At 47.1% G+C, this 14,468-nt stretch overlaps 3 non-coding genes across 3 annotated transcripts; all 3 read left to right on the top strand.

Moving 5' to 3' along the window:
- The first annotated feature begins 1,201 nt into the window (after positions 1-1,201).
- TRNAG-UCC (transfer RNA glycine (anticodon UCC)) lies at positions 1,202-1,273 on the top strand. Its single transcript has one exon. It is a non-coding gene; the product is annotated as a tRNA-Gly (tRNA).
- Positions 1,274-7,591: 6,318 nt separating this feature from the next.
- On the top strand, positions 7,592-7,663 carry TRNAG-UCC (transfer RNA glycine (anticodon UCC)). Its single transcript has one exon. It is a non-coding gene; the product is annotated as a tRNA-Gly (tRNA).
- Positions 7,664-12,389: 4,726 nt separating this feature from the next.
- TRNAG-UCC (transfer RNA glycine (anticodon UCC)) lies at positions 12,390-12,461 on the top strand. The gene has a single exon. It is a non-coding gene; the product is annotated as a tRNA-Gly (tRNA).
- Positions 12,462-14,468: the final 2,007 nt, after the last annotated feature.

The raw sequence follows: 14,468 nt of genomic DNA, 5'->3' as shown, positions 1-14,468 counted from the left end.
CACCGATAAATGTGGCAAAAGTCCCCAACATTTTCAGCATATTTGTGCTCTTACCTGAAAGCAGCGCCACCTTGTAGTCATCGCAGGCAACTGCAGCATACAACCAAATTTATCCGAGAGCAAGGTGAAAGAAACCCAAGGGAACAGCCCCTGTCTGCAGCAGGAAGGTTGGCTGCTTCGAATGGACAGAACTTCCAGTCCTAAGTCCACTCACATCCCGAACGCTCCCAAACAACGCTCCCAAACGCTCATACCGGGCAAGCCCTCACCGGGTGCACCTCTGGCTCCCAGGTAAGGCCAAAACCTGAGCATGGTAGCGCAGGATCACAGAGAAGGAGCGGGTGGGGGTGCTTCTGTCTTGACAAAGGCGTGACATGGCTAGTGACTGAGAGGGCCTTGACTTTCCCCTATGACTGACTGTGAGAGGGGAAGGCGAAGATTTTCTGCACCCAGCATGCTTTGTGACATTCTTAGGCAAATGAGGTGAGAGCCCTGCCAGAATAGCTCCAGCGATCCCATGCCACTCCTCTGAAGGCTCCTGATCTGCATAACCACAGCATTTTGAACAGGAAGCAGAGTGGCGCAGCGGAAGCGTGCTGGGCCCATAACCCAGAGGTCGATGGATCGAAACCATCCTCTGCTAGCATGGATTGATTTTTTTTCTTGTGAGGACCACTCTCTCGTTTCCACGCTGCCAGAGCGGAAAACAGCAGGCTTGTGCCAGCTTTTTGTGGGAAGAGACTGCTCAACTATCGGTCTCTGCTCAAAGTCAGGGAGACAGATGGTCAGAGAATCAACCCTACACTTCAAAGGAAATGATGCACAGTTATGACCATTAACGAAAGATGGGACCCTCGCACTTCTTTCTGAGGCTGCTTGGAACGTTATTATTCCCTTTTTTTGTCCTGCTATTATCAATCTCCTGTGAATTTCGTGGAGCTGTTTTCTTTCTCTACCCTGCTGTTTTTCCCTTGCTGCCAATATATGCTTATTTCAATGATTTGAACTGCTGCTTTCCCTTTCTCCTTTTCTGCGCAGCTTTTGCATTGGTTTCAATCTCCAGTTCCGTAGCATTTGCAAGAATTTTTTTCCTGATTTTCATGTTGGTCTGTAAACCAAAAATACCTCTGATACTGGTGCAATATAGTCATTGAACTCAGGGTTGTGATGTCTAGAGTTTAAAAAAAACATATGCCACGGAGCGTTGGTGGTATAGTGGTGAGCATAGCTGCCTTCCAAGCAGTTGACCCGGGTTCGATTCCCGGCCAACGCAGTGCTAATATTTATACATTAAGCAAGCTGTAGCTATTCTAACGCAATATGTTAAAAAAAAGAGAAATATCTTGACCAGATTACTCAGCTATTAGATAAATAATAAACAAAGACATAGGCAGGCATCCCAAAAGCTCCGTCTGCGACTTTCTATGTCCTGAAATTTTTATATTTTACAAACAGCAGTCACCACTCACAATTGCTGGTAATAAATGGGCTGCAGGGGGGCAGGCAATGAAACGGCTAAGCACTTCTGCCCGACCAGCCTTTAGAACTGCAGCATCTCTGCAGTAAAAAGTGTTTCAGGTCAATATCTCTCCCCTGGAAAAAATGTGCGAGACCCACCACCGATAAATGTGGCAAAAGTCCCCAACATTTTCTGCATATTTGTGCTCTTACCTGAAAGCAGCGCCACCTTGTAGTCATCGCAGGCAACTGCAGCATACAACCAAATTTATCCGAGAGCAAGGTGAAAGAAACCCAAGGGAACAGCCCCTGTCTGCAGCAGGAAGGTTGGCTGCTTCGAATGGACAGAACTTCCAGTCCTAAGTCCACTCACATCCCGAACGCTCCCAAACGCTCATAACGGGCAAGCCCTCACCGGGTGCACCTCTGGCTCCCAGGTAAGGCCAAAACCTGAGCATGGTAGCGCAGGATCACAGAGAAGGAGCGGGTGGGGGTGCTTCTGTCTTGACAAAGGCGTGACATGGCTAGTGACTGAGAGGGCCTTGACTTTCCCCTATGACTGACTGTGAGAGGGGAAGGCGAAGATTTTCTGCACCCAGCATGCCTTGTGACATTCTTAGGCAAATGAGGTGAGAGCCCTGCCAGAATAGCTCCAGCGATCCCATGCCACTCCTCTGAAGGCTCCTGATCTGCATAACCACAGCATTTTGAACAGGAAGCAGAGTGGCGCAGCGGAAGCGTGCTGGGCCCATAACCCAGAGGACGATGGATCAAAACCATCCTCTGCTAGCATGGATTGATTTTTTTTCTTGTGAGGACCACTCTCTCGTTTCCACGCTGCCAGAGCGGAAAACAGCAGGCTTGTGCCAGCTTTTTGTGGGAAGAGACTGCTCAACTATCGGTCTCTGCTCAAAGTCAGGGAGACAGATGGTCAGAGAATCAACCCTACACTTCAAAGGAAATGATGCACAGTTATGACCATTAACGAAAGATGGGACCCTCGCACTTCTTTCTGAGCCTTCTTGGAACGTTATTATTCCCTTTTTTTGTCCTGCTATTATCACTCTCCTGTGAATTTCGTGGAGCTGTTTTCTTTCTCTACACTGCTGTTTTTCCCTTGCTGCCAATATATGCTTATTTCAATGATTTGAACTGCTGCTTTCCCTTTCTCCTTTTCTGCGCAGCTTTTGCATTGGTTTCAATCTCCAGTTACTTAGCAGTTGCAAGAACTTTTTTCCGGATTTTCATGTTGGTCTGTAAACCAAAAATACCTCTGATACTGGTGCAATAAAGTCATTGAACTCAGGGTTGTGATGTCTAGAGTTTAAAAAAAACATATGCCACGGAGCGTTGGTGGTATAGTGGTGAGCATAGCTGCCTTCCAAGCAGTTGACCCGGGTTTGATTCCTGGCCAACGCCGTGCTAATATTTATACATTAAGCAAGCTGTAGCTATTCTAACGCAATATGTTAAAAAAAAGATAAATATCTTGACCAGATTACTCAGCTATTAGATAAATAATAAACAAAGACATAGGCAGGCATCCCAAAAGCTCCATCTGCGACTTTCTATGTCCTGAAATTTTTCTATTTTACAAACAGCAGTCACCACTCACAACTGCTGGTAATGGGCTGCAGGGGGGCAGGCAATGAAACGGCTAAGCCCTTCTGCCCGACCAGCCTTTAGAACTGCAGCATCTCTGCAGTAAAAAGTGTTTCAGGTCAATATCTCTCCCCTGGAAAAAATGTGCGAGACCCACCACTGATAAATGTGGCAAAAGTCCCCAACATTTTCTGCATATTTGTGCTCTTACCTGAAAGCAGCGCCACCTTGTAGTCATCGCAGGCAACTGCAGCATACAACCAAATTTATCCGAGAGCAAGGTGAAAGAAACCCAAGGGATCAGCCCCTGTCTGCAGCAGGAAGGTTGGCTGCTTCGAATGGACAGAACTTCCAGTCCTAAATCCACTCACATCCCGAACACTCAGCCCTCACCGGGTGCACCTCTGGCTCCCAGGTAAGGTCAAAACCTGAGCATGGTAGCGCAGGATCACAGAGAAGGAGCGGGTGGGGGTGCTTCTGTCTTGACAAAGGCGTGACATGGCTAGTGACTGAGAGGGCCTTGACTTTCCCCTATGACTGACTGTGAGAGGGGAAGGCGAAGATTTTCTGCACCCAGCATGCCTTGTGACATTCTTAGGCAAATGAGGTGAGAGCCCTGCCAGAATAGCTCCAGCGATCCCATGCCACTCCTCTGAAGGCTCCTGATCTGCATAACCACAGCATTTTGAACAGGAAGCAGAGTGGCGCAGCGGAAGCGTGCTGGGCCCATAACCCAGAGGTCGATGGATCGAAACCATCCTCTGCTAGCATGGATTGATTTTTTTTCTTGTGATGACCACTTTCTCGTTTCCACGCTGCCAGAGCGGAAAACAGCAGGCTTGTGCCAGCTTTTTGTGGGAAGAGACTGCTCAACTATCGGTCTCTGCTCAAAGTCAGGGAGACAGATGGTCAGAGAATCAACCCTACACTTCAAAGGAAATGATGCACAGTTATGACCATTAACGAAAGATGGGACCCTCGCACTTCTTTCTGAGCCTGCTTGGAACGTTATTATTCCCTTTTTTTGTCCTGCTATTATCAATCTCCTGTGAATTTTGTGGAGCTGTTTTCTTTCTCTACCCTGCTGTTTTTCCCTTGCTGCCAATATATGCTTATTTCAATGATTTGAACTGCTGCTTTCCCTTTCTCCTTTTCTGCGCAGCTTTTGCATTGGTTTCAATCTCCAGTTACTTAGCAGTTGCAAGAACTTTTTTCCGGATTTTCATGTTGGTCTGTAAACCAAAAATACCTCTGATACTGGTGCAATATAGTCATTGAACTCAGGGTTGTGATGTCTAGAGTTTAAAAAAAACATATGCCACGGAGTGTTGGTGGTATAGTGGTGAGCATAGCTGCCTTCCAATCAGTTGACCCGGGTTCGATTCCCAGCCAACGCAGTGCTAATATTTATACATTAAGCAAGCCGTAGCTATTCTAACGCAATATGTTAAAAAAAAGAGAAATATCTTGACCAGATTACTCAGCTATTAGATAAATAATAAACAAAGACATAGGCAGGCATCCCAAAAGCTCCGTCTGCGACTTTCTATGTCCTGAAATTTTTCTATTTTACAAACAGCAGTCACCACTCACAACTGCTGGTAATGGGCTGCAGGGGGGCAGGCAATGAAACGGCTAAGCCCTTCTGCCCGACCAGCCTTTAGAACTGCAGCATCTCTGCAGTAAAAAGTGTTTCAGGTCAATATCTCTCCCCTGGAAAAAATGTGCGAGACCCACCACCGATAAATGTGGCAAAAGTCCCCAACATTTTCTGCATATTTGTGCTCTTACCTGAAAGCAGCGCCACCTTGTAGTCATCGCAGGCAACTGCAGCATACAACCAAATTTATCCGAGAGCAAGGTGAAAGAAACCCAAGGGAACAGCCCCTGTCTGCAGCAGGAAGGTTGGCTGCTTCGAATGGACAGAACTTCCAGTCCTAAGTCCACTCACGTCCCGAACGCTCCCAAACGCTCGCCCTCACCGGGTGCACCTCTGGCTCCCAGGTAAGGCCAAAACCTCAGCATGGTAGCGCAGGATCACAGAGAAGGAGCGGGTGGGGGTGCTTCTGTCTTGACAAAGGCGTGACATGGCTAGTGACTAAGAGGGCCTTGACTTTCCCCTATGACTGACTGTGAGAGGGGAAGGCGAAGATTTTCTGCATCCAGCATGCCTTGTGACATTCTTAGGCAAATGAGGTGAGAGCCCTGCCAGAATAGCTCCAGCGATCCCATGCCACTCCTCTGAAGGCTCCTGATCTGCATAACCACAGCGTTTTGAACAGGAAGCAGAGTGGCGCACCGGAAGCGTGCTGGGCCCATAACCCAGAGGTCGATGGATCGAAACCATCCTCTGCTAGCATGGATTGATTTTTTTTCTTGTGAGGACCACTCTCTCGTTTCCACGCTGCCAGAGCGGAAAACAGCAGGCTTGTGCCAGCTTTTTGTGGGAAGAGACTGCTCAACTATCGGTCTCTGCTCAAAGTCAGGGAGACAGATGGTCAGAGAATCAACCCTACACTTCAAAGGAAATGATGCACAGTTATGACCATTAACGAAAGATGGGACCCTCGCACTTCTTTCTGAGCCTGCTTGGAACGTTATTATACCCTTTTTTTGTCCTGCTATTATCAATCTCCTGTGAATTTCGTGGAGCTGTTTTCTTTCTCTACCCTGCTGTTTTTCCCTTGCTGCCAATATATGCTTATTTCAATGATTTGAACTGCTGCTTTCCCTTTCTCCTTTTCTGCGCAGCTTTTGCATTGGTTTCAATCTCCAGTTACTTAGCAGTTGCAAGAACTTTTTTCCGGATTTTCATGTTGGTCTGTAAACCAAAAATACCTCTGATACTGGTGCAATATAGTCATTGAACTCAGGGTTGTGATGTCTAGAGTTTAAAAAAAACATATGCCACGGAGCGTTGGTGGTATAGTGGTGAGCATAGCTGCCTTCCAAGCAGTTGACGCGGGTTCGATTCCCAGCCAACGCAGTGCTAATATTTATACATTAAGCAAGCTGTAGCTATTCTAACGCAATATGTTAAAAAAAAGAGAAATATCTTGACCAGATTAGTCAGCTATTAGATAAATAATAAACAAAGACATAGGCAGGCTTCCCAAAAGCTCCGTCTGCGACTTTCGATGTCCTGAAATTTTTCTATTTTACAAACAGCAGTCACCACTCACAACTGCTGGTAATAAATGGGCTGCAGGGGGGCAGGCAATGAAACGGCTAAGCCCTTCTGCCCGACCAGCCTTTAGAACTGCAGCATCTCTGCAGTAAAAAGTGTTTCAGGTCAATATCTCTCCCCTGGAAAAAATGTGCGAGACCCACCACCGATAAATGTGGCAAAAGTCCCCAACATTTTCAGCATATTTGTGCTCTTACCTGAAAGCAGCGCCACCTTGTAGTCATCGCAGGCAACTGCAGCATACAACCAAATTTATCCGAGAGCAAGGTGAAAGAAACCCAAGGGAACAGCCCCTGTCTGCAGCAGGAAGGTTGGCTGCTTCGAATGGACAGAACTTCCAGTCCTAAGTCCACTCACGTCCCGAACGCTCCCAAACAACGCTCCCGAACGCTCATACCGGGCAAGCCCTCACCGGGTGCACCTCTGGCTCCCAGGTAAGGCCAAAACCTGAGCATGGTAGCGCAGGATCACAGAGAAGGAGCGGGTGGGGGTGCTTCTGTCTTGACAAAGGCGTGACATGGCTAGTGACTGAGAGGGCCTTGACTTTCCCCTATGACTGACTGTGAGAGGGGAAGGTGAAGATTTTCTGCACCCAGCATGCCTTGTGACATTCTTAGGCAAATGAGGTGAGAGCACTGCCAGAATAGCTCCAGCGATCCCATGCCACTCCTCTGAAGGCTCCTGATCTGCATAACCACAGCATTTTGAACAGGAAGCAGAGTGGCGCAGAGGAAGCGTGCTGGGCCCATAACCCAGAGGTCGATGGATCGAAACCATCCTCTGCTAGCATGGAATGATTTTTTTTCTTGTGAGGACCACTCTCTCGTTTCCACGCTGCCAGAGCGGAAAACAGCAGGCTTGTGCCAGCTTTTTGTGGGAAGAGACTGCTCAACTATCGGTCTCTGCTCAAAGTCAGGGAGACAGATGGTCAGAGAATCAACCCTACACTTCAAAGGAAATGATGCACAGTTATGACCATTAATGAAAGATGGGACCCTCGCACTTCTTTCTGAGCCTGCTTGGAACGTTATTATTCCCTTTTTTTGTCCTGCTATTATCAATCTCCTGTGAATTTCGTGGAGCTGTTTTCTTTCTCTACCCTGCTGTTTTTCCCTTGCTGCCAATATATGCTTATTTCAATGATTTGAACTGCTGCTTTCCCTTTCTCCTTTTCTGCGCAGCTTTTGCATTGGTTTCAATCTCCAGTTACTTAGCAGTTGCAAGAACTTTTTTCCTGATTTTCATGTTGGTCTGTAAACCAAAAATACCTCTGATACTGGTGCAATATAGTCATTGAACTCAGGGTTGTGATGTCTAGAGTTTAAAAAAAACATATGCCACGGAGCGTTGGTGGTATAGTGGTGAGCATAGCTGCCTTCCAAGCAGTTGACCCGGGTTTGATTCCCGGCCAACGCAGTGCTAATATTTATACATTAAGCAAGCTGTAGATATTCTAACGCAATATGTTAAAAAAAAGAGAAATATCTTGACCAGCTTACTCAGCTATTAGATAAATAATAAACAAAGACATAGGCAGGCATCCCAAAAGCTCCGTCTGCGACTTTCTATGTCCTGAAATTTTTCTATTTTACAAACAGCAGTCACCACTCACAACTGCTGGTAATGGGCTGCAGGGGGGCAGGCAATGAAACGGCTAAGCCCTTCTGCCCGACCAGCCTTTAGAACTGCAGCATCTCTGCAGTAAAAAGTGTTTCAGGTCAATATCTCTCCCCTGGAAAAAATGTGCGAGACCCACCACCGATAAATGTGGCAAAAGTTCCCAACATTTTCAGCATATCTGTGCTCTTACCTGAAAGCAGCGCCACCTTGTAGTCATCGCAGGCAACTGCAGCATACAACCAAATTTATCCGAGAGCAAGGTGAAAGAAACCCAAGGGAACAGCCCCTGTCTGCAGCAGGAAGGTTGGCTGCTTCGAATGGACAGAACTTCCAGTCCTAAGTACACTCACGTCCCGAACGCTCCCAAACGCTCGCCCTCACCGGGTGCACCTCTGGCTCCCAGGTAAGGCCAAAACCTGAGCATGGTAGCGCAGGATCACAGAGAAGGAGCGGGTGGGGTGCTTCTGTCTTGACAAAGGCGTGACATGGCTAGTGACTGAGAGGGCCTTGACTTTCCCCTATGACTGACTGTGAGAGGGGAAGGCGAAGATTTTCTGCACCCAGCATGCCTTGTGACATTCTTAGGCACATGAGGTGAGAGCCCTGCCAGAATAGCTCCAGCGATCCCATGCCACTCCTCTGAAGGCTCCTGATCTGCATAACCACATCATTTTGAGCAGGAAGCAGAGTGGCGCAGCGGAAGCGTGCTGGGCCCATAACCCAGAGGTCGATGGATCAAAACCATCCTCTGCTAGCATGGATTGATTTTTTTTCTTGTGAGGACCACTCTCTCGTTTCCACGCTGCCAGAGCGGAAAACCGCAGGCTTGTGCCAGCTTTTTGTGGGAAGAGACTGCTCAACTATCGGTCTCTGCTCAAAGTCAGGGAGACAGATGGTCAGAGAATCAACCCTACACTTCAAAGGAAATGATGCACAGTTATGACCATTAACGAAAGATGGGACACTCGCACTTCTTTCTGAGCCTGCTTGGAACGTTATTATTCCCTTTTTTTGTCCTGCTATTATCAATCTCCTGTGAATTTCGTGGAGCTGTTTTCTTTCTCTACCCTGCTGTTTTTCCCTTGCTGCCAATATATGCTTATTTCAATGATTTGAACTGCTGCTTTCCCTTTCTCCTTTTCTGCGCAGCTTTTGCATTGGTTTCAATCTCCAGTTCCGGAGCAGTTGCAAGAATTTTTTTCCTGATTTTCATGTTGGTCTGTAAACCAAAAATACCTCTGATACTGGTGCAATATAGTCATTGAACTCAGGGTTGTGATGTCTAGAGTTTAAAAAAAACAAATGCCACGGAGAGTTGGTGGTATAGTGGTGAGCATAGCTGCCTTCCAAGCAGTTGACCCGGGTTCGATTCCAGGCCAACGCAGTGCTAATATTTATACATTAAGCAAGCTGTAGCTATTCTAATGCAATATGTTAAAAAAAAGAGAAATAGCTTGATCAGATTACTCAGCTATTAGATAAATAATAAACAAGGACATAGGCAGGCATCCCAAAAGCTCCGTCTGCGACTTTCTATGTCCTGAAATTTTTATATTTTACAAACAGCAGTCACCACTCACAACTGCTGGTAATAAATGGGCTGCAGGGGGGCAGGCAATGAAACGGCTAAGCCCTTCTGCCCGACCAGACTTTAGAACTGCAGCATCTCTGCAGTAAAAAGTGTTTCAGGTCAATATCTCTCCCCTGGAAAAAATGTGCGAGACCCACCACCGATAAATGTGGCAAAAGTCCCCAACATTTTCTGCATATTTGTGCTCTTACCTGAAAGCAGCGCCACCTTGTAGTCATCGCAGGCAACTGCAGCATACAACCAAATTTATCCGAGAGCAAGGTGAAAGAAACCCAAGGGAACAGCCCCTGTCTGCAGCAGGAAGGTTGGCTGCTTCGAATGGACAGAACTTCCAGTCCTAAGTCCACTCACGTCCCGAACGCTCCCAAACGCTCGCCCTCACCGGGTGCACCTCTGGCTCCCAGGTAAGGCCAAAACCTCAGCATGGTAGCGCAGGATCACAGAGAAGGAGCGGGTGGGGGTGCTTCTGTCTTGACAAAGGCGTGACATGGCTAGTGACTAAGAGGGCCTTGACTTTCCCCTATGACTGACTGTGAGAGGGGAAGGCGAAGATTTTCTGCATCCAGCATGCCTTGTGACATTCTTAGGCAAATGAGGTGAGAGCCCTGCCAGAATAGCTCCAGCGATCCCATGCCACTCCTCTGAAGGCTCCTGATCTGCATAACCACAGCGTTTTGAACAGGAAGCAGAGTGGCGCACCGGAAGCGTGCTGGGCCCATAACCCAGAGGTCGATGGATCGAAACCATCCTCTGCTAGCATGGATTGATTTTTTTTCTTGTGAGGACCACTCTCTCGTTTCCACGCTGCCAGAGCGGAAAACAGCAGGCTTGTGCCAGCTTTTTGTGGGAAGAGACTGCTCAACTATCGGTCTCTGCTCAAAGTCAGGGAGACAGATGGTCAGAGAATCAACCCTACACTTCAAAGGAAATGATGCACAGTTATGACCATTAACGAAAGATGGGACCCTCGCACTTCTTTCTGAGCCTGCTTGGAACGTTATTATACCCTTTTTTTGTCCTGCTATTATCAATCTCCTGTGAATTTCGTGGAGCTGTTTTCTTTCTCTACCCTGCTGTTTTTCCCTTGCTGCCAATATATGCTTATTTCAATGATTTGAACTGCTGCTTTCCCTTTCTCCTTTTCTGCGCAGCTTTTGCATTGGTTTCAATCTCCAGTTACTTAGCAGTTGCAAGAACTTTTTTCCGGATTTTCATGTTGGTCTGTAAACCAAAAATACCTCTGATACTGGTGCAATATAGTCATTGAACTCAGGGTTGTGATGTCTAGAGTTTAAAAAAAACATATGCCACGGAGCGTTGGTGGTATAGTGGTGAGCATAGCTGCCTTCCAAGCAGTTGACGCGGGTTCGATTCCCAGCCAACGCAGTGCTAATATTTATACATTAAGCAAGCTGTAGCTATTCTAACGCAATATGTTAAAAAAAAGAGAAATATCTTGACCAGATTAGTCAGCTATTAGATAAATAATAAACAAAGACATAGGCAGGCTTCCCAAAAGCTCCGTCTGCGACTTTCGATGTCCTGAAATTTTTCTATTTTACAAACAGCAGTCACCACTCACAACTGCTGGTAATAAATGGGCTGCAGGGGGGCAGGCAATGAAACGGCTAAGCCCTTCTGCCCGACCAGCCTTTAGAACTGCAGCATCTCTGCAGTAAAAAGTGTTTCAGGTCAATATCTCTCCCCTGGAAAAAATGTGCGAGACCCACCACCGATAAATGTGGCAAAAGTCCCCAACATTTTCAGCATATTTGTGCTCTTACCTGAAAGCAGCGCCACCTTGTAGTCATCGCAGGCAACTGCAGCATACAACCAAATTTATCCGAGAGCAAGGTGAAAGAAACCCAAGGGAACAGCCCCTGTCTGCAGCAGGAAGGTTGGCTGCTTCGAATGGACAGAACTTCCAGTCCTAAGTCCACTCACGTCCCGAACGCTCCCAAACAACGCTCCCAAACGCTCATACCGGGCAAGCCCTCACCGGGTGCACCTCTGGCTCCCAGGTAAGGCCAAAACCTGAGCATGGTAGCGCAGGATCACAGAGAAGGAGCGGGTGGGGGTGCTTCTGTCTTGACAAAGGCGTGACATGGCTAGTGACTGAGAGGGCCTTGACTTTCCCCTATGACTGACTGTGAGAGGGGAAGGTGAAGATTTTCTGCACCCAGCATGCCTTGTGACATTCTTAGGCAAATGAGGTGAGAGCACTGCCAGAATAGCTCCAGCGATCCCATGCCACTCCTCTGAAGGCTCCTGATCTGCATAACCACAGCATTTTGAACAGGAAGCAGAGTGGCGCAGAGGAAGCGTGCTGGGCCCATAACCCAGAGGTCGATGGATCGAAACCATCCTCTGCTAGCATGGAATGATTTTTTTTCTTGTGAGGACCACTCTCTCGTTTCCACGCTGCCAGAGCGGAAAACAGCAGGCTTGTGCCAGCTTTTTGTGGGAAGAGACTGCTCAACTATCGGTCTCTGCTCAAAGTCAGGGAGACAGATGGTCAGAGAATCAACCCTACACTTCAAAGGAAATGATGCACAGTTATGACCATTAATGAAAGATGGGACCCTCGCACTTCTTTCTGAGCCTGCTTGGAACGTTATTATTCCCTTTTTTTGTCCTGCTATTATCAATCTCCTGTGAATTTCGTGGAGCTGTTTTCTTTCTCTACCCTGCTGTTTTTCCCTTGCTGCCAATATATGCTTATTTCAATGATTTGAACTGCTGCTTTCCCTTTCTCCTTTTCTGCGCAGCTTTTGCATTGGTTTCAATCTCCAGTTACTTAGCAGTTGCAAGAACTTTTTTCCTGATTTTCATGTTGGTCTGTAAACCAAAAATACCTCTGATACTGGTGCAATATAGTCATTGAACTCAGGGTTGTGATGTCTAGAGTTTAAAAAAAACATATGCCACGGAGCGTTGGTGGTATAGTGGTGAGCATAGCTGCCTTCCAAGCAGTTGACCCGGGTTTGATTCCCGGCCAACGCAGTGCTAATATTTATACATTAAGCAAGCTGTAGATATTCTAACGCAATATGTTAAAAAAAAGAGAAATATCTTGACCAGCTTACTCAGCTATTAGATAAATAATAAACAAAGACATAGGCAGGCATCCCAAAAGCTCCGTCTGCGACTTTCTATGTCCTGAAATTTTTCTATTTTACAAACAGCAGTCACCACTCACAACTGCTGGTAATGGGCTGCAGGGGGGCAGGCAATGAAACGGCTAAGCCCTTCTGCCCGACCAGCCTTTAGAACTGCAGCATCTCTGCAGTAAAAAGTGTTTCAGGTCAATATCTCTCCCCTGGAAAAAATGTGCGAGACCCACCACCGATAAATGTGGCAAAAGTTCCCAACATTTTCAGCATATCTGTGCTCTTACCTGAAAGCAGCGCCACCTTGTAGTCATCGCAGGCAACTGCAGCATACAACCAAATTTATCCGAGAGCAAGGTGAAAGAAACCCAAGGGAACAGCCCCTGTCTGCAGCAGGAAGGTTGGCTGCTTCGAATGGACAGAACTTCCAGTCCTAAGTACACTCACGTCCCGAACGCTCCCAAACGCTCGCCCTCACCGGGTGCACCTCTGGCTCCCAGGTAAGGCCAAAACCTGAGCATGGTAGCGCAGGATCACAGAGAAGGAGCGGGTGGGGTGCTTCTGTCTTGACAAAGGCGTGACATGGCTAGTGACTGAGAGGGCCTTGACTTTCCCCTATGACTGACTGTGAGAGGGGAAGGCGAAGATTTTCTGCACCCAGCATGCCTTGTGACATTCTTAGGCACATGAGGTGAGAGCCCTGCCAGAATAGCTCCAGCGATCCCATGCCACTCCTCTGAAGGCTCCTGATCTGCATAACCACATCATTTTGAGCAGGAAGCAGAGTGGCGCAGCGGAAGCGTGCTGGGCCCATAACCCAGAGGTCGATGGATCAAAACCATCCTCTGCTAGCATGGATTGATTTTTTTTCTTGTGAGGACCACTCTCTCGTTTCCACGCTGCCAGAGCGGAAAACCGCAGGCTTGTGCCAGCTTTTTGTGGGAAGAGACTGCTCAACTATCGGTCTCTGCTCAAAGTCAGGGAGACAGATGGTCAGAGAATCAACCCTACACTTCAAAGGAAATGATGCACAGTTATGACCATTAACGAAAGATGGGACACTCGCACTTCTTTCTGAGCCTGCTTGGAACGTTATTATTCCCTTTTTTTGTCCTGCTATTATCAATCTCCTGTGAATTTCGTGGAGCTGTTTTCTTTCTCTACCCTGCTGTTTTTCCCTTGCTGCCAATATATGCTTATTTCAATGATTTGAACTGCTGCTTTCCCTTTCTCCTTTTCTGCGCAGCTTTTGCATTGGTTTCAATCTCCAGTTCCGGAGCAGTTGCAAGAATTTTTTTCCTGATTTTCATGTTGGTCTGTAAACCAAAAATACCTCTGATACTGGTGCAATATAGTCATTGAACTCAGGGTTGTGATGTCTAGAGTTTAAAAAAAACAAATGCCACGGAGAGTTGGTGGTATAGTGGTGAGCATAGCTGCCTTCCAAGCAGTTGACCCGGGTTCGATTCCAGGCCAACGCAGTGCTAATATTTATACATTAAGCAAGCTGTAGCTATTCTAACGCAATATGTTAAAAAAAAGAGAAATAGCTTGATCAGATTACTCAGCTATTAGATAAATAATAAACAAGGACATAGGCAGGCATCCCAAAAGCTCCGTCTGCGACTTTCTATGTCCTGAAATTTTTATATTTTACAAACAGCAGTCACCACTCACAACTGCTGGTAATAAATGGGCTGCAGGGGGGCAGGCAATGAAACGGCTAAGCCCTTCTGCCCGACCAGCCTTTAGAACTGCAGCATCTCTGCAGTAAAAAGTGTTTCAGGTCAATATCTCTCCCCTGGAAAAAATGTGCGAGACCCACCACCGATAAATGTGGCAAAAGTCCCCAACATTTTCTGCATATTTGTGCTCTTACCTGAAAGCAGCGCCACCTTGT

Source organism: Pleurodeles waltl, unplaced genomic scaffold (genome assembly GCF_031143425.1).
Source record: "Pleurodeles waltl isolate 20211129_DDA unplaced genomic scaffold, aPleWal1.hap1.20221129 scaffold_69, whole genome shotgun sequence".
NCBI lineage: Eukaryota > Metazoa > Chordata > Amphibia > Caudata > Salamandridae > Pleurodeles > Pleurodeles waltl.
The sequence above is the reverse complement of the archived record's forward strand: the minus strand, read 5'-3'. Positions and strand labels throughout refer to the sequence as shown.